At 39.3% G+C, this 16,700-nt stretch overlaps 1 protein-coding gene and 1 long non-coding RNA gene across 2 annotated transcripts in view; one reads left to right on the top strand and one right to left on the bottom strand.

Annotated features, from left to right (window-relative positions):
- Window positions 1-9,987, bottom strand: part of mgat5 (alpha-1,6-mannosylglycoprotein 6-beta-N-acetylglucosaminyltransferase) — an 80,853-nt gene extending 70,866 nt beyond the window's left edge. Inside the window, exon 1 of the mRNA XM_058381647.1 lies at window positions 9,810-9,987. The gene's annotated coding sequence lies outside the window, so the exon portion shown is untranslated. The remainder of the gene's footprint in view (window positions 1-9,809) is intronic.
- Window positions 9,988-12,834: 2,847 nt separating this feature from the next.
- Window positions 12,835-15,596, top strand: LOC131347778 (uncharacterized). Its single transcript, XR_009203825.1, has 3 exons — window positions 12,835-14,692; window positions 14,866-15,174; window positions 15,417-15,596. It is a non-coding gene; the product is annotated as an uncharacterized LOC131347778 (long non-coding RNA).
- Window positions 15,597-16,700: the final 1,104 nt, after the last annotated feature.

Genomic DNA, 16,700 nt, shown 5'->3' with positions numbered 1-16,700 from the left:
AAGCAAATGGATTTGGCGTTTGTGTGTAATATTCAGTATGTGAATCCTCTCAGATGAAGGACAGAAACTGTGTGCTCTCTCTCAGGGATCACTTGAGCTCGATGGCCTTCACTTCCATTGGTGGTCGCTGCATTCCATATTTGCATAAAGTTAAGCTTTTCTCGTCTTTGTCACACTGCTTGTGTGAAAACTCTCAAATCCAGTCTACAATGGTCACTGTCGTGGTGTCATGTTACCAGTCTCCAGCCAGCCAGCTTTTACTGGAAATTAATCGCTTTATCGCTGGGAGTTGCTTTGTGTGTGAATGTAATGAACAAATCACTGCATAATTACAATTTTCTGCATAGGACAATGAACTTCTTCAGTCTTGAATAGGCTCTAGCTAGAAAAACAGCAATAATCTCCGTTTATCCTCACGAGAAAAAAAATTCCCAATTAACAATATTTTGTTCAAGATCTAAGTTGAAGCCTGAAAAAATAATTCCTATTTCTCTACAAGAACTACTGCGTTCGAACCACCAAGCAACTTAACTTATGAGGCTTTCCTGTGTGAGGTAGAAAAAAAACCTTGCCGCAATGGCAAACTATAGAATATGTGCGTGTGTGTGTTGCCAGTTCAAGACTTCCTGTTTTACATAATATGTAAATTTACAGAGCTCCTATAAGTGACACAATGCTTGTATTTAAATGTGTCAAGCACACAAGTAAGTGTCACACCTGTTTACCTACAAGGTACTGAGCACAAACCCATAATGACATTAAAACTAGAGGGAATAAAAGCCAGATAAATGTCTTAACCAATTCATTAAATACATATTGCAACTCTAATCTGAATAATATTGATATTATATCTGGTTAGAACAGCACCTGTTAAGGGGTGATATTTAAGGCAGCAAGTGAACAATCAGGTCTCATTGTGTTGGAAACTCTGACACGACTGGGGCAGGGCATCTCCAAAGCAGCAGGTTTTGTGGGGTGATGACAGTATAAAGTGGTTAGAACTTAGCAAAAGTGGTTCAAGGAAGGACAACCGGTGAACTGGCAACAAGGTAATGGGCCTGGAGGAGTGAAGGTTGCTGTCCCATGTTGTCCGTGCCTCATCAGGTCCAGAGCTTTTCTGGCAGCACAGTGAGGACCTATGCAATATTAGCTAGGTGGTTTTAATGTCATGGCTGATCGGTGCATGCTGCTCATTTGTCTCAACACAGCTTCGACAACAACTGGAAGCAATTCATAAAAGCTTGGGGTTTCGTTCCATTAAATAATTCATGATCGGATTCATGCTCAGGTTTGGAACGGCAACATATTACACCTTGCTGATTTGAAAGCAGACGAGACGCTTGCACCGACACACAAAAGGTTCACTGACCGCGGTGAGCCCATGAAGGTCATTTATTCATTTCGTTTATTTCTTTCTTTCTTCATCAGTCGTACACGAAATGTTTTTTCAATGCAGGTCACTGATACAGTAACAACATCTTTATAAATGTAAGGCTAATTTCTCACAGAATGTTCTCGAAGACTTTTTTAAAGATTTTTTAATCGACAGATATTGATTAAATCGATTTTTTTAATCGACACATATTGACCATCATCTAAATCAGTAAATGAGCATGAGATTGCAAAGCAAACTACTTTGTAAAAAAACACTTATGATACTTCACTCATGACCCTACTGCTGAAAAGATGGCTTCCTCAAACGTCATAAACCTAAAACAGGATTTACTGTAAACGTGTGCCCTAAATAAGCTTGCGTGCTGAACGCTATTCATCTTCCTGCATAGCCTATTGTGCAGAAGTAGGTCAGATAACACATACTGTTAGGAACAATACAAATTGTCTCCTTTATGATTACGCACTTAGACTGTATACAGAGAAAAAGAGGCTTAGGTTACAGCTAGACAATTTACATTCATATTTACAATGACAATATATTCACACTCACCCTGAAGGCCGCAATATTCTCTCTCTCTTTTTTTTCCTCTCCACTAAAGCACAAGTGGGTCAAAACCACACATTCACTCAGTCTGCATTCATTCTTTTGCTCTTACGTCCATACGGACCAGGAGGAAAAGGTTTATTCATAATGGAACATAAAACAGCACTGGTATTGTGGCATATTTATTTATTTATTTCAACAAACAACTGAATTTGGCAAAGGTTGTACTGAATCTTGTGTGAAATGCTACAAAACCACTGAGAGTTCTCAAATTTGATGTGTCTGAAGCAGAATAAATGGGCAAGTGTATCAATATGAGTGATTTTGACTAGGGACAAATTGTGATGGTAAGACAACCGAGTCAGATTTTTTGGGGTGATCCCAGTATACAGTGGTTAGTACCTACCAAGAGTGGTCCAAGGAAGGACAACCAGTGAACCAGGGGCATGGTCATGGGCAATGATCCTGGAAAAACCGTGGGTCCTGGCATTCAGAAATGAAATGAAAACCAGTGGAACCTCGGCATAAGAATTGAATTCATTCTGGAGAAGTGTTCTTAATGTTCTTAATTTGTACTGAGATACGAATTTCCCTTAAGAAATAATGTAAATGCATATAATCTGTTCCAGCCGCCCAAAAATATAACCAATATTAATTTCTAACACTAGAATCATGTTTTTGCATATAAAAACAATAAATCATTTAAAAAAGACATGTAAATGAAGAAAAAATAGGCATTAAACCTCACTTAACCTTACTTAATTTATGATTCCTCTTGGCATATGGAAACAGCTCTTATGAAACAGCTTTCGCTGACTGAAAAAATTTGTAAACTGGCCTCGCTTGGCTTTCCACTGAAGCAAACGAGTTTTGAACAGCTCCCGGACATACGTGCAGCTTAGCCGCTGTTCAGTTCGGTTCATTCGTATGCCAAAAATGCTTTGTATGCCGATGCAAATTTCTTACAAAATTTCAGTTCTTAAGGCAAGGGCATTCATATGCTGAGGTTCCACTGTACTAGTTTTTATTTTATATGCACACATATTTAATAAATCTTTTGTTAAATATAATCACTGTGACTTATTCGGGAGGCCACTTAGCTGTCGGATCGCTTGTGATCGTGTTTTGTGAGTATCAATAAACATAAAGCCTCTTTAATCGGCATTCAACGAATCCAGATAAGCAGGAAGATCAGCACATTGAAAGCCTTTGTAAATCCGATGGCAATTTTTACTACACGACTGATAAATCTCACTCTCACGTTAACACACACACACACACTTCGAAAGCAATGCAGCTCTGATAAATCAGTAGCAAGGGTTTCCTGTTTCACAATGTTCAATCCTCCTCTGCTGTTAAAAAGGTCAGTAGCTGATAAGGTGTAAGATTACAGGATCTGCATCATACGCAGTTCTACTAGCATAAGGTAAGGATAAAAATAGATAGGATAAGGAATTATCCCTTAAAAATAGATAAGGAAAAAAAAGCTAAATATAGCAAACATGAACTTGGGAAAAAAACCCAGCAAAGATAAGAAATAAAACTGAATCTAATTTAATTACAAATGGTGATAGGATTAACATGATAGTGATGATTGGGAGAGAAAAAAGACGTATAACTTGCTTTTGGTTAGAATTAGCAAATATTTTGTTGTAGTAAGTTGGCCTTTACTTTAAAAATGGACAAAATAATAAATAATAATAGAATAGAATAAAATAGAAAATAATAGAATAAAAAAAAAGAAAGAAAAAGAAATCCAGGTCTGTCATCACTAATATTACAGGTAGGCTGATTTAGGAATACACACACACACACACACACACACACACACCCCAAAATCGGACCTGAAAATTCTGACTTAAAATAAATAATTTACAATTTCCAGTCTACCTCACAGCAGCCCTGTGTGCTTTTCCCGTCTCACTCAAGCATTCTTTAATTTTTAACAAAGTTATGCTCTAACTTTACTTCTTTGTAAAAAGCAAAGGCATTTCTTATTCAGCACAAAGTAAGCAGACGCAGCTAGCAAAGCACAAGCCAACTTTCTCTTTTCCCGATGCACTGAATATTTTTTAATGGATTATTTGTGCTTCAAAAGTGCTAGCACCTTCATATTATTTTAGAAGTCTAACAATAAATCGATTCTCAGCAGTCATCACTTTTGTTTTTTCCCCTCACCGTACCAGTAGTTGACGTACACAAGAGCGTTTCCTGAGAATCCACATTTAACATTACTGGAACTGAACAAATCTAACATGCAGAAACACTGTAAAAGCATTTTTGTCCAGCCCCGAAGCCACAGAGCGCCAAATAACGCTCATGATTCAATCACCAAATGCAACTAAAGTGATTTAGTCGATAACTGACAGGCTGCGGGCTGAAAGCCTCGTCCTCCGGGAGCTAAAATGTCGATTGTCGCGCTAAATGTATAAAAAAACCTCAGAGTGAAGCATTGGCATAAGGACGGTCATCGCTTTATGGGGCTTCGGACAAAATTCAAGAAGCAAGCAGAGTTCTAGGGGGCCAAGCACCAAGATGTATAATTGTAAATGTGCTGCAGTTGTTGCCTAAGGAATCCTGGGAACGCGGAGTTATAACTTGAGGCATTCAGGAACGATCTGTAGGATGTCAGATCAAGGAAAGATCTGGATAATGAAATTGGAGGCAGGGTTGCATTGATGCTGTGACCTGTGGAGTTGCCTGTTCCTGTTTTTTCCTACTCTTTCCTATTGAGACTGAATGAAGACCAAATTTAGAAGAGGATTAACATTTAATCATGCAACTGTAACCTTTGACTAGTATGTAGCACTGAAAAGAAATGTGTTGTATAGTCTCAGGTCATGATCCTTAAGCTGCTTACCAAGTTTTGCCTTAGTGTTTAAAGTCGTTTCTGTGATGCATCATAACAACCTGTTTGGCGGCTTAGCTTTTACATTCTTTGGACCATTATGACAAAGCATCTAGAGTATTCACTATTCTTAAAGAACATTTGTCCAGGTTTGTCTGAAGATGGTATCTGAAAAAATTGTGAAAATAATTTGTAGGAGAACAAAATCCATCACTGGCATCATAGGGTAGATCTTCAATCTAAACACAGGGATCAAAAGTTTTGAACATTAACATACTTCTCAATTAGGGCGAAATTTCGTCAGAATGTTTTTTAGATCCTCTCCAATCACTGTGCCAAATTTTACAACTTTTTACCAGGCGGTTCTACGGGTCGCCATAAACACAGACGAGGAAACAGCAAAAAAAAGGCTGAACAACAATAAATAAAATAAACAACAATAAATAAAATAAAACAGTTTTTACCTACACACTTTTAGTCCCCTAAATAAAGCTTTTCCATTTTTTCCAAGAAAAATTAGCTAAAAATCTAAAAATAAAACTTTCTAGAAGTACGGAATTGAATTTGGTTATTTATAATTATTTATACCAGAATTTGATTCTGATTGGTCTAAAGGTTTTCCAGAATTTTCACTTAAACAACACAACTGAATTTAATCCAATCACTGACATGCCGACGCTTCCTTTCCGAGACATTGGTTTAAGATTTACAGAAGGAGTCGAAACACGTTGTTATCGGACAATAAGTTTTCCAAGGCGGGAAAGGTCACAGGACTATCCAGGTTCTTGGGAACATGATGAGCTATGTTTATAAAACAACTTATAAGAACAAACCTGTTTTGCAGGCGTTTCACATCGAGTGTAACAATAAATGAATAAATTACACAATTAAACAATATTAAGTGCATTTCTAAGTAACTGAGGGCAAACTGAAGAGGGAATTCATTCCAGTATCCTGCTTTTGACTAATTTCCTTTAACAGCACAGCTTGAGGCTTTTACGGCTTACATATAAGATACACTTTATTTGCAATTTAATGACAAGAATTTTTCTAAAATTAAAAAAAAACATGCACACATTTTTGTCATTAAACAAAAGCAAATAAAAATACACCCATTTAAAATAAACAGATGAAAGCATTATGTAACTAAAATATTGTTTAATCATCTTCATAAGGACCTTGATGACAACAGTTTGAGTAATTTCAGTGACCTGGCCACCAGCAAACGTTCAGAAATGTGTAACTAATGCAGAATTATAGAATTATAAGCAAACTAATTGGGGCCAAGCAGAAAGGGGGGTGAAGGGGGACATGGAGAACGATGGGGACAGGGGGAAGACTGGGTAGTGGGGTATTTAAACATCTACAATCAATAACAGGTTTCTTTGGGAATTCATTGGCGGATTGTAGGAAACGTCTCTCTGAACAGATCCAACTGAAGCCCCGAGTCAGACAGAATGAGAAGCACTCAGCTTTCAGGCCTGGAAATGACTCAACCCCCTCGGGCCAGCTCACTCGCGGCTTAATCAAATCAAGAGCTTTTAAAATATCGACATTAAAATGCCGTTCAGCTCGAAGCGCCAAAGTGCCGGGTCAATGGTTGTGCGGGGCAAAAGCCGCAAGACAACACCAGAAAGACAGACGCGTGCCTTGTGTATTACTTTTACACACTTTTATTAATCGTGCGTAGGAAGATTAGGGGGAAAAAAGTTCAGAAACTCAGCATTTGAGTGCCTTTGGGATGAATAAAGTATCTATCTATCTATCTATCTATCTATCTATCTATCTATCTATCTATCTATCTATCTATCACTTCGTTGCATCTTTTCAGAATATTCACAAAATTTGAGAAAGCCAAAAATCGACTGGTTGTTTGTTTTTCCAGCGTGTTTTTTGTTGCAATTTATGGGTTAACGCTTCAATTTTTGCTGCCCTGGAGACCATACACTGCCAACACACACACAGCACACACCCACACCCTTCCACACACACCTTCCATTCATCTCTCTGTCCGTTTTAAGGCATCGCTGCTGCTCGTAGATTTACATAAGCTCTGGAACATAAAGAGCTCTGCTGTTCCTGTGTGTATTAAGAGAACACTGAAAAAGCATGCCTTCCTCTGAGAACATATTCATCCAAACGTTTCTTGGGAGAGAGAGGGGGAGAGAGAGAGAGAGAGAGAGAGAGAGAGAGAGAGAAAAAAAACACCTCACAGCTTCAGAACATCTTCAAAATGACGTGCAAATGATCTGTTTTCCGTTACCTCAGACATAACCACAAAAAAAAAAAAAAAAAACTAAAATCACTTCACTGTTAGGTTTCCATCCCTCTGCATCAGTTGAACTACGCTCAAGTTGCAACGCCAACTTGGCTCTTAATCGCAAATTATGTCTACCTGATAATGACAAATAATCCAAGAAAATAAAGAAGAATTACTCAAAGATTCGTCTTTTTTTTTTTTTTTTTTAACAAAACGTCAAAAGTTGTGTCCCAAATATGACATACAACACTATGCTCTTACATTACACACTCCAGAATCTAGTGTACAGTATGCTTTTTAGAAGGGTTAAATGTTGGAAAAATAAATCCATCAACACACGGGAATTTAATGCATATGGTAGGTAGGTAGGTAGATGGATGGATGGATGGGTGGATGGATGGATAGATAGATAGATAATTTATTCATCCCAATGGGAAATTTACAACTTCCAGCAGTATCCACAAGCATAGGTAATAAAGTGATAAATAAAAGCCTCACCCCTTTTACGTACGCAAAGATGTGATTATTGAACGCAAGAAACGCCCAACATTCCCTTGTTTGAGTGGAGTTTTAAGTGCGCACTATATATACACACACTACAAATCTGATGAAGAATAGGGTGTAAGGATGCGATTTGGATATGGCTGACGACATATGAGGAAGTAGAGTAAAAAAAAACACAGACCAATTAACACACAGATGACTGAATTATGTCAAGAGAAACTCCAACAATGGCTTCAACTTTCCACACCCTAAAAGCGAAAGGAAAAAACATTTGCATTTCGTGTTAAAGAAAGCACCATGTTGCTGCAATTGGATATTAATTCCAAGCGTCTCATTTACAAAACATTCGCATCAGCCGAGAGTTCACAGTCCGGAGATTTGCTTTTCACAGGTGATGTGCAAATCAGCCGCTTGGATAAAAAAAAAGTGCAGGTACAACCGAGAAACCTCAGGTAAGACCGGACAAGGGCCACATTTTCATTTTCTCCACATGCTTAATAATCCTTACCATTTACAGAATACCTGAGCGATCCGGAAGAAATTGGGGGATCGTCTTAGCGGTCCCTGAAGAGCAATTTAAGAAACGCTGCCTTAAGCAAACCTATCCGACTTCCTGGTCCAGGTGATAAGATTCAGAAGCTCTTTCTAATGAGCTGAGGAGCTGAATCAGGCGTGATGCAGGAGAAACGTAAATATCATCCGTCTCCACTGCACCGTATGGTACGGCTGGAAAAATCTCATTAAATCCCCGAAGGGACGTGTTAATTATCCTACACGTGTGCATGCACCTGTATGCGAGGTGGTAATTCAATTCGTTTTAATTGTAGAGCGCTTTTTAACAAGCGTCTTAGAAAGAAATATTCTTCTGATTGACCACTGTGATTGCGATGACTGCATCAGTGTAAAGGTTTAAAGGAAGGAGGTTCAGTGCGAGAGATTGGGACGGTTTTTATTATGATCACATGACACAAATCTGTGATATCTAAGTCAGGTTGAAGCAAAGATGAGAATCAGATTTGGGGCAAATCTTTTGACCAGCAGTGAAAAGTCCAGACGATTCAAGCAAAAGTGTATTTTCAGAAGAACTGAGGGCTTCATGCCTTTATTATTGCCACACATAGTTTACAGCACAGTGGAATTCTTTTCTTCGCATATCCCAGCTGAGGAAGTTGGGGTCAGAGCTCAGGGACAGCTATGATACAGCACCCGTGGAGCAGAGAGGGTTAAGGGCCTTGCTCAGTTGGTGGTGCTGGGGCTTGAACCCCGATCCTCCAATCAACAACCCACAGCTATCACTGCCCCATGTTTCAGCACTGATATCAAGACTTTCTGATTGTATGATAGATGAATAAAGCTTCTGAATTTTGGCACAAGCTGGTGGAAAGTGGATTTCAAGTCAAACACTGGACAAAAGTTCAAGGTGAACGTTTTCCTTCGTTCATTATTTGCTTATCAAGCACTAGTGAACTAACATCATGTCATGATCGGACATCAGATGGGATCGGAAGCTTATCCCTCAAGCACTTTCACACACTTTCTTAAGCTTGGGCTTGTTTCGGCAAGGTGGGAGGAAACCCAAGCACACAGAAGAAACCCAAACAGACACTAAGCCCTCGTCAAACCGGTGACACTAAAGCTGAGAGGCCAGGACAAGAAACACTGCCCGAGATAATGCAGCACCTGCAGCACTGCTACCACACACATCCTACACACTGAACATGAAAACCTGGGAATGGGAAAGATCTCATAACCACATGGCGATCCACAGTGACAGTGACAGTGATGTGACGTCCACCTGCCGGCCTGTATGTGGCACGTGATCGTGCACATACATCATCATCATCATCATCATCATCATTCAAAAAGCATCGTCTTATTTAGCTCACGTGAAAGATGAAATCCTCCATGCTAAAATCTACCTTTAAAAGACAATACAGGGATTTAAAGGGGGAAAATAAAGATGTGTGATTTGGCTGCTGATCAAACCATCAGTGTGCCTTCAGAACCAGAAACGACCTGAAGATCAATGACAAAGATCAACCTCGAGCTCGTGCACAGGTTAGCTCGAAATCAGGACGATGTTTAGATATGTATTTTATTTACCCAGATCACATTTGATTGTCGGGGATTAAGCGATACAGGAACAGGTTCAGTAGCACGATGGTGCTTGCTGTAAGGCCAGCGATAGCAGCACCGCAGCGCGGAGCACACACACACACACACACACACACACACACACCACTTCTCATCTCACTTACCTTCCTGCCCTTGTTTGATGATTAATCCGCTACGATTCAACGCCTTGGGTCGCTTCAAAACCAGGAATAAGCTCTCCTATGATCGGCGCGAGACGTGCTACTGCTCGTGCGTCTCTCGTTCAACGTTCAACAACATCACGGGGAAGTAAGGGAGCGTGTCAATTTTCGTAGTTAGGGGCAGAACGAGAGGGTGGGGGGTTGGTGGGTAGGGGGTGTGCTCGCGTGTGTGTGTTAGGAAACGGAAAAAAATGAATTAAGGGATCGGGTCGATTTTCTTAACAATGAACAAAAACGGAGACAAAAAAAGTAGACAGCTTTGTGGGATGTAGAAGACATTAGTGTATAAAAATCAGAATGGACATTATTGTGACATTATTGTAGGTATTTTCTGCTAATGTTCTCTTAAAATTTATTTTATTCCTAGTCTTATGAAGCTATTTAACGTGACGTTATACTGTATGGTGGTGTTTGCAGCACTTTAGATCAACAATGGTTGTGCTTTATAAATAAAATTTAACTGGTCTTGGTTTATATTGTGATGTTTACATTTTACAGTTTATATTTTTCCACTATTAAATTGTAATAAGTAATATTTTATACGTGTAATTAGGGTAGAATTCAGAGAGTCAGACATCCTGATAGTCTGTGCAAAACCTGGAGTATACGTTTCTAAGCACCGTTGAAAAATCACGATGTGCCCTAACCCAGTGTTTAAAAAACACAGAGTGAAGTGTTTGTGTTTGTCGCCATCTGCTGTTCGTTGTTAAAATTGCATTTCTAAAAAAACAAACACGCATCTGTAAATGAAAACAGCAGTAACACGTTCTTTCCAATTCTGACACCAAACAGTTAGTGCTTTTTTGTTTTCTTTAAATAAAAACTGTGATGTTGAGGCCCACAGTGTGCTCTGCCTTCAGTTTAATGTAAAGCAGCCCTATGTAGGAGAAATACTCCTCTGAAAATTTCATGGTCCATATTAGCTAAGTGTTTTAGATATTATAAGAGACATATTACAGAAGGAAATGATATTGTGTGTGTGTGTGTGTGTGTCTGCACATGTGTGTGTTAGTGTAAAATTGCTTACTTCATACCGTTTTAATTACGTCATTAAAAAACCTAAAGAATTTTGTTTGTGGGGTCCTATAGATAGATGACATTAAATGGTGGTGTGATGTCTGTAACACAGAATCTGTTTCTTTTTTTGCATGATAAATCCTGATAAATCCCACACCTACACACAACTCCAGACAGCTTTCTAATTTTTCTTCCTCTGAATAGCAAGACTACAGATCATTTGGTGGCAAAACACATCCACACATCATGTTCCTGTAAAAGGCCAGATCGTCTCAGACCTCTACAAATAGAGCAGCGTTGGCATCAGAGGAAGCAACTAAGAAATTCTGAAACTTGTGAATATAGACAAATACACTGTGTTTAACAAACTTGATTAAGTTGATATTTATTTAACAGCTCATTTTAGCACAAAGCAGGTTAAGACGACCAGGCTGATAGTCTGGTGTGATGGGAACTGGTGTTATAATGGGCCTTTTCCATATCTCTGGAATTGTGTGTAAATCAGTGGACCTTTGAAAAATGACCACTGATGCAGGGATTTTATCAGAAAGATGTTCATTTTAATTCTGTCCAGAAGAATGATAAAGTTTCTTTAATGTGATATTTTATTGAGTACAGAAAGCTTCCAGGCACCCAGGTCTTTTCATTTGTTATTAGTTTTTTTATTAGCTGCCCTTGGTTTAGCAAATAATTGAAAAACCAGATAATGAAAAAACCCTCATTCATGACTTTAATGAATATTAACACGCTTGACTAGCGCTACCTGCTTATTCTGAATCCTACCACCTGCCTGTGATGTGCTTGATGATAGAAATAATTAGCCTGATATTTAGCGTACACAGATGAGAGGCTGTTGTCTTTTCACGGTTAAACATATCAACAGAAAATAAAGATTCTATCCAAGCTTGAATAATATGTATGATTCAAGGACAGATCCCTGTGGCTCATATCCAAAATGTTTCCAATGACAAACAGAAAACTTTTTAGAGAAGGACAATAATCATATATTCATAGACTAGCCTGTATTAATGCATTTAGCTTGCTAACTAGTTGTTGTTGTTCCTTCTGCTGCTCACTGTTCACGGTCGCCACAGTGGCTCATTTGTCCACGTGTTTCGATTCGACACAGGTTTTTATATCGGATGCCCTTCCTGACACAACCCTCCCATTTAATCCAGGCTTGGGACCAGTACTGAGATTTAACTCTTCAGTAGCTTGATTAGCGCCCTGCCCAGGAATTGGACCCAGGCCACAGCAATGAAAGCACATGATCCTGCCACTGGACCACCAGGAGGCGTAAACTAGCATCTTAGTATATGGAAAAAACACAGGACTGACCAGCACTCTGGAGCTTTTACTTATCTATAAGGATACCTACTTCATTTAACACTTCTTCTTCACCCCTGATCTAAATAATTTATCCAGGAAAAACTGGCACTATAACAATGCCAGTGTTTTGGATCACTTTTGTTGAAATATTCAACATATTAAACTTCAACTGATGTCTTAGCCTCAAGAAAAGTAGCAGTAGGTCTATATTATCTATGGTTCACCAGCTTGCCAGTGGTTTGATGTGATATTCCACCCACTCCATCTGAAACACTGACATATTTCAGTGGGGAATAACAAAATCCATTTTGCCTTTACAAGTATGTGGTCCTTTTTTAAAATATGAAATGAAAGATGTTGAAGGATGACATGTCTTCAAATGAGCACCTAGTTGTCAATCTGTGCTGTGGAAACCAGACTGCGTGTAACAAATCCTGAAGCTGCTGCTGCTCAGAAAGGGAACAGGCTGCGTATCAGATGTGAGGATTTCAGAGTTTTCAGAGAACTCAATGTAGATTGAGCATAGGTGTCTCATAATGATTTTCTTTATCTCAATAAATGCCTTTCAATCAGGGATGGACAAGAAACATGACAAGCATGGGGCAGTGGGGCTCAAGTGGTTAAGGCTCTGGGTCGTTGACCGGAAGATCAGGGGTTCAAGCCCCAGCACCGCCAAGTTGCCACTGTTGGGCCCTTGAGCAAGGCCCTTAACTCTCTCTCTGCTCCAGGGGCGCCGTATCATGGCTGACCCTGCGCTCTGACCCCAACCTCCAAGGATGGGATATGCGAAGAAAGAATTTCACTGTGTTGTAATGTATATGTGACAAATAAAGGCTGTTTCATTTCATTTCAAGTCAAAGCTCCATAATATTTCCCAGTCCTGTAGAGTCCAATTGCACAGACAATTGCAAACATAATGTAACACCACAGACTTTGGCTAAAAATTAGTCTACGCCCTGCAGTAAACACTGAGTCTGACTAGTATCTTCATTTTGGCAAGTGTTTAAATGATACACATTGTAGGTACAGTGGAACCTCAGTATACAAATTAATTCATTCTTGGAGGTGAGATCTTATGGCGAAAATTCGTATTTCAGCAAGTAAATGCAGATAATCCGTTCCAGCCACCCAAAAATATTACCAATATTACCAATTTCCAAGGGTCAGGGGTCCTCACAGGAAGTCATGTCACCAAGCTCAGAACAGCCCACCCATGCCACCAATCTGTCAACAATCTGTCTGAAAAATCACCTAGCTTTTGAACGCATGCTGAAGGCAAGTTTGTATCGTGGGTTGACTCTTTAGAAACAGCTTTCCCTGACTGAAAAAAAAATTCGTAAACTTGAATTGGTTGGCTTCACTTGCCTTTCCACTGAGGCAAAAGAGTTTTGAACAGCTCCCGGACGTATGCGCAACTTAGCTGGCAAATTTCTTGGAAAATTGTAGAGGGTTAATGGCCTTTTTCAGGGGCCCAACGGCGGCAGCTTGGCAGTCCCCGTTCTTGAAGACCCGATCTTCCGAGCAACAACCCAGAGCTTTAACCACCTAAGCCAAAGGGATCTAAACTACTACTTCATGTAGACCAGGGATGTACAACCTTATCTACAAAGGGTCGGTGTGGGTGCAAGCTTTCATACCAATCAAGCACGGGCCACACCTGATTCCACTTGTTGAATCAACTGATCTTGGCTTTCAATAGGCTCAGGTGTGGCTTCTGCTTGGTTGGAATGAAAACCTGTGGATAAGACTGGACACCTCTGATGTAGACCAAAGTTGACAAAAGTACATAGAATAGAAAAAATATTAAATCCATCTATTTTCTGTTCCACTTATCCTACAAAGGGTTACAGGAAACCTCCTAGTGACGAAATTCTAAGAAAATTCTTAGAATTATGACATTTTCTTAGAATTTCCCCTTAAATTTAGGACTAAATCTTAGTAAAGATAAAAATGATTCACAAAACATCTTAGCCCTAAAAACAGCTCCTAAGGTAAAAATTGTTAAGTGTAGAGAGGAGGACTTTTAAGAGGCTTAAGAGTTTCTATAGCAGAGAACAAAATGTTGGAAAGAAGAAATATTCTCCAAACCCTGAAAAATCGAGAGTTAATTGAACGCTACAGATTGGATCACGATGGGATACTGTTTGTGGTCGAACTTATTAGAGATGTGCTCACATCTCCCACCCAATGTAGTAATGCCATAACGCCAGAAATGAAAGTGATTACAACACTGAGGTATTTGGCAACTGGAAAAATGCAACAGTGCAGTAGTGATGACTTGTGTCTGTCACAACCTTCCATCAGCAGAGTAATCACATGGATGCCAGGATACTGTCTGAGAGTGGCCTGAGATAGCTTTTTGAAGGACATTATGTGCCAGTTAACTGTCATTTGTTAGGGGACAGTGGATATACATGCAAACCATGGCTCCTCACACCTTACCTCCACCCAGACCCAGGATAACAGCTAAACTACTACAGGTACCTAAGCAGTAGACTAACAGTGAATCATTGTGTATGAAAATAAAATGTAGTTACAAATGTGCTTGAATATACTACAAACAAGAGATATGCTATTTAATCAAACATATTCACATTATTGTTGAGTGCATTAGGCCACCTTAACTTGTGATGTCTTTTGCACTGACTTTTAGAGCCCACAAGAAAACACACTCAGTAGATGAGCAGGGTATTGGCCAGCTGAAGAGGAGATTTCATGTGTTGCGTGGAGAAGTGCGTCTGTCACCAGCTAAGGTCTGCAACGTCATTACGGCCTGTGCAGTGCTTCACAACATCTGCAAAGCATGACAAATCCCAGAACCTCTCGAAAGCAGCCATGGTAACGCTGATGAAGATGATGGTGATGAAGATGATGATGATGAAGACACTCAGTTTACCCAGGGGAGAGACATGTCCCAGAGTGGGATTCGTCACAGACCTCAATTTACAAATTTGCATTTTAGGTAAGTAACAGTTGATATAATATCCAAACTGGTGTCTGTAGCATATTGAACAAACATTCCATACAACTGTAGTTGAACACAATTGCAGTTATAAAGGCCACGTGACAGTGATACACTTTTTATTTGTCATTCTTCTTATATTTTAGCAGCTCAATTTTTAGCTTATAATACTCCTTAATATATAATAGAACTTTTTTGTGCTGTGTGATGGTATCAATTTCAATCTCCAATTTTCTGTCCAGCAGGGTGTTGGGGTAGCTGGAACAGGCAGGCTTATCTGATACACTGGTTGAGGCTGAGGGTCGCACACCTGTGACGTTGGCAGCCCCGCTTCCTCTGACAGCTCCATGCTGCAGAAAATGCGGAAAACAATTCTTTTATTTATTGTTTTGTTTGTTGTTCACATGCGAGAACACAAATGATGGCACATGGTCTATATATTAAACAGCATTTGATATTTCTCTTTATTTGCCTATTGCCTACTTGTCCTACCTGTATTCCCCTGAGCTGTCTGTGCCTTCCTTCAGCACAGTGACAGATATTTCCGAGTGTCCAAGTACATTAAATACAGTTTCCGCTACCTGAGACAGTTGTTTAGCGGGTGGTCCTCCACCGAAAAACACAGTAGCTTAGGTGTATAGTTCTGTAGGCATATTTAACCAAGCCAGATATGGTAAGAAACTGCAATATCACTCACCTGTGCTTGAAGAATCCCGTTTGTGTGCTGCAATCTCCATCCTGGCTTAAGACTGCAACACATACAACCACTTTTTACATTCCTCGCTGGTGCGCACAACCAGAGGGAATGAGGAGTTTATCTGCTGAGATATTTTCTCCCACGTCTGCCTCTTTCCTTGAGCTTTGATGCCGGAGCCAAATTCACCTTTTAAAATTGCTTTATTTTCTTCAACTAACTGAGCTAAAAGTAAACACTGCGCTTCTGTCCAATTTGATTTTCTTGTTCTTTTACTTACTTCCATCTCTCTTGGATTTTTGGCTACATACCATTCAAAAGTGCAACTTAAATAGACTGCCCTGCAATCATGTAAATTGGTAAAAGGTGAGCCAGTAATAAAATCAGTATGGTAAATAAATGTAAGAACTTAAATATAGTAACTACTGAGTGGAAACTGGTTGCTTCAAAAGTAGACACATTTTCAACATTTGGATGTTTTAATTAACTTAAGATATTTAGCCTATAACAGAAACTTTGCATAAAGTAGCCTGCATTCGTGATTATACAATTTCTTTATATACAAACATTATGATAACACTGTCCATTCTATTATCATATATTCTATTTTCACAAAGAGTGCATTTTAAGACCTTTACAGATTTTTTATCAACCAATCACAGTCCTTGAATTGCTGCGTCAACCACACCTCCTCACTAAGATAAAGGTTTTTGTACTTTCCTTACTCAGAGTTGCTCTGATAAGTGATTTCCTAAATCACTTTTAGTCTAAGACTCCCAGCTAGGACTTTTTAGGCTAAGATAGGAGCTCTCTGAGAGAATTTTAAGAAGCT

This window comes from Hemibagrus wyckioides, linkage group LG27, assembly GCF_019097595.1.
Source record: "Hemibagrus wyckioides isolate EC202008001 linkage group LG27, SWU_Hwy_1.0, whole genome shotgun sequence".
NCBI classification, from domain to species: Eukaryota; Metazoa; Chordata; class Actinopteri; order Siluriformes; family Bagridae; genus Hemibagrus; species Hemibagrus wyckioides.
This window is presented reverse-complemented; position numbering and strand designations above follow the sequence as displayed.